The sequence below is a fragment of the Corvus kubaryi genome, unplaced genomic scaffold (assembly GCF_017639235.1).
Source record: "Corvus kubaryi isolate FWS band 111438036 unplaced genomic scaffold, C.kubaryi_AGA036_p1.0 37398, whole genome shotgun sequence".
NCBI classification, from domain to species: domain Eukaryota; kingdom Metazoa; phylum Chordata; class Aves; order Passeriformes; family Corvidae; genus Corvus; species Corvus kubaryi.
Window position 1 is genome coordinate 11,159,289 of NW_024581137.1, and position 3,968 is coordinate 11,163,256.

The following is a 3,968-nucleotide window of genomic DNA, read 5'->3' on the forward strand; positions in this document are numbered from 1 at the left end:
AGATGCCAGTTGTAGAGCATCTTCAAGTGGAATGATGCCCATTTCTTGGCACTGCAGCTACAAACAAGACACAACAAACATGAATATACTCTGGTGTTTTACAAAGCAATACACTTGCTACATCACCCTGACAAGGCACTGCAGTGACACTGCCATCCTGGAGAAGCTTTTGGGGATAATATCTAAAAGAATGTATTAGAACTGACCCAAATCCATGCTGGGTGTGCAGCAGTTTAATTCGTGTGTGTTCCACTAACTCCTTTGTGTGCAACCCTTCTAGTCAAGATCACTCTGAGAGCAACAGGTTTCATTGCATCAGGGCTATGGTCTCTTCCTCCACTGCAAAGAAGGGAACAGCTTCCCGTCTCCTGTACACTGGTCATACTCCAACCGTGAGACCCAGAACAATGCACGAGGTGGTACAGAATCACAGAATCACAGAATCATTCAGGCTGGAAAAGATCTTTGAGATCATCAAGTTCAACCTTTGACTGACCTTGTCAACAAGACCATGGCACCAAGTGCCACATAGTTTCTTGAACACTGTTGGGGTCTCCTCCCCCTGCCACGGAGCCCTGGGAGAGGGGCCCTGAGGGGAGGCACAGGGTTTCCCTGCCCCTGGTCAGCCTCGTTCCCCATTGGTTGGTTTGTGTTCCCTGGTGTGGGCAAGGACCCTCGGGTCCTGTGACTGGAGGAGTTCCTGAGCACTGCCCCGGCCATGCAGCTGGAGAAATAAAGACCTCTGAAACATCTACCACGAATCTGCCCATATATACTTCGTTTCCACAGGATTCCTGGTTTGATATATGCTTGTTACAGTAATCCCCGCTGTAACAAAATGGTGGAGAATTGTGAGCAGAACGATACCAATCCCTGAGGAAGATTCGGGAGTAAAATAACCACTCTAGACCTCTCTCTTCTCATCTTGGTTTGGATATTCTCTCTGGACTATGGAAGAATCGTGGGAAATGGGGCTCTCTGAGCCACAGAAAAAAATGTATCTAGAAGTAAAAGGAATCCTTGAACAACAAAACAAAAAAGTAATGCAACTGGGAGATCTAGAACATTTTTTCATCTGGCTTTTCAAAAGGTTCTCCTATATTTCTCGAGACTTACTTTTTGATATCAAACCTCCTGGATCTTGCTTGTCAGGGGTGTTTCTGGGACGAGATCTGGGATAAGGTAAGAGATCAAAGAGAAGCTTTCCGTGCATACCTTATAATCAGGGAAGCTCTTGAGGAGCATTTGTATGGTCCCATTACCCCTAAAGCAGAAGATCATACTTATCCCATGGTCGAGGCTGCGCGGCCGCCATCCCAGGAGCACATGACTGCAGCTGTGCCGGCGGAGCTGCCTGCGCTGGATGCGCCCGGCCCCCTCGGGAGCGCGCGCCTTATTGCGGACCCCATCCCTGTCTCGGGGTCCCCGGCCACGCGGCCGCGAGTGAGGGAGCGATGCCGCGGGTGCCGTGGGCCACGAGCAGCCAGGAACTGGGCATCGGCGTGGCAGCCCGCTCTGAGCACACGGCTCGGAGAGCCCTGCGGAGGGAGAAGCGGCGGTTCCCACAGCGACACGAGGAGCCGCGCAGCGCAGCGCCGAGCCGGAACGGGGCTGCTCTCGAAGCAGCGTGGAGTTTGCGGAGCGGAACTGCTCACAGGGCACGGGGCCAGCGGCGATGGCAACGCGGGGCTGCGCAGAGCCCAGACACGCCGGAGCAGCGCCGCTCAGAGAGCGCGGAGCAGCCACAACACGGGGGCCCAGCCGAGACGTCGGAGTCGGTGAGGCGGCGGCCACACGGGACCAGCAGCCACGACGAACACGCAAGCACGTGATAGGAGGAGTTGTAGCCACGAAAGTCACAGGAACTGTGAAATGGTACAATGTAAAAAACAACTATGGATTTATAACACGAGATGATACAGGGGGAGATTTATTCATCCATAGAACTGCCATTAAAAGGAATAACCCTAAAAATTACCTGCAAAGTGTAGGAGATGGAGAAGTTGTACAGCTTGATATAGTGCAAGGAAAGAAGGGTTTACAAGCAGCAAATGTTACTGGGCCTGGAGGTATTCCAATCAAAGGCAGCCATTATGCACAAAATTATAAACAATATCCATCCCAGCAATTTCCCTACCCACAGCCTACTTTCCCCTTTTACCCTATACCCAATATGAACCCCTTCCTAAGTTTACCCTATCCCCAGTTTATTCCTAATCCGTTTTTCACCCCATGGCTTCCCTATACAATTCCATTTCCCTACAATTCCTCTCCGATGCCAAGGGGGGGATGAAAAGAGGGAGAGAAGAAATTAAACCCTCTCCTGCCTCAGTTTCCCCACAAAGCATGCCCGGAGAGTTCTGTCTCCCTTCTGTCAGCCCTAAGATGTTCCACAGAATCTGTTTGGACATTTAAAGATTCAGGAGGGTGGCTTGTTTTGTCTTGAAACTGTTCTTGTTATGTTTATCCAGTTGTTTTCATTCTCCTTTTATTAAAATAAAATGGGTGAGATGTTAGGGTCTCCTCCCCTGCCATGTAGCCCTGGGAGAGGGGCCCTGAGGGGAGGCACAGGGTTTCCCTGCCCCTGCTCAGCCTCATTCCCCATTGTTTGGTTTGTGTTCCCTGGTGTGGGCAAGGACCCTCGGGTCCTGTGACTGGGGAGTTCCTGAGCACTGCCCCGGCCATGCGGCTGGAGAAATAAACCTCCCTGAAACATCTACCATGAATCTGTCTATATACTTCTTTTCCACGGGACTCCTGGTTTGATATATGCTTGTTACAGTAATCCCCGCTGTAACAGAACACCACCAGGGCTGTTGACTCCACCACATCCCCGGGCAATCCATTCCAATACTTAACCACCCTTTCCATATGCACTGGCAGAGAAAGCAAGAGCTCTGCTGGACAAATGCCTCCAAACCTCAAGAGACCCCAAAGCTTGGGAGTTTCTGCCAAGTTTTAGCCGTTGCACAAAAAAGGATCTACTTTATATTTTTAAGTAATTACTGAGTAAGAACATGTAACTGTGACTGCCCAGACATATATCACTGTGGACACAGGAACACCCTGGAAAGCATCCTGCAACTGGAGACATGTAGTGGCAGCCACACAGCCAGCGCAGTCCTGCTGTCATAGGCACAGAGCTCAGCCTTGATGGACACACATGCCACAGTGCTTGTAGCAGTTCACAGAAGCACAGAGTGGGTCAGGTTGGAAGGGACAACAGCGGGTCATCTGGTCCAAACTCCCTGCTCAGACAGGGTCATCCTGGAGCGCATGGCACAGAATTGCATCCAGGTGTTTCTTGAATGTCTCCAGTGAGGAAGACTCTACAGACTCTATGGACAACCTGTTCCAGTGCACAGTCACCCACACAGTGAAGTTCTTCCTCATATTCAGGTGGAATTTCCTGTGCATCAGTTTCTGTCTATTGCCTTTCTCATTGTATTGCTTGGCTCCACCAGGGAAACTGGCTCCATCTCCTTCACACCCACCTTTTAGGTATTTATACACATTAATGAGGTGCCATCTCAGTCATCTCATCTCAAGGCTGAACAGGCCGAGCTTCCTCAGCCTGTCCTCGTAAGAGAGATGCTCCGGTCCCCCAGTCATCCTTGTTGCCCTCCTCTGGACCTGCTCAAGCCTCTCTGGCACCCAGGAGCCCAGAACTGGACACAGCACTCCGGATGTGGCCTCACCAGGGCTGAGTAGACGGGCAGGATCACCTCCTTCGACCTGCTGGCAATGCTGTTCCTAATGTACCCCAGGATACCGCTGGGCTTCCTGGCCGCACGGGCCTGCTGGCTCAGGGACAGCCGGTTGTCCCCCGGGCCGCCCGGGTCAGACACACGCGGGGCTCCTGCGCGCCGCGGCCCCGGCGGCTCCGGCCTCCGCTCCCTCAGCGCCTTCCCAGCGCGGCCTCCCGCCGCCAGGGGGCGCGCCCCTCCGCCGCGGCGCGCGCGCTCCCC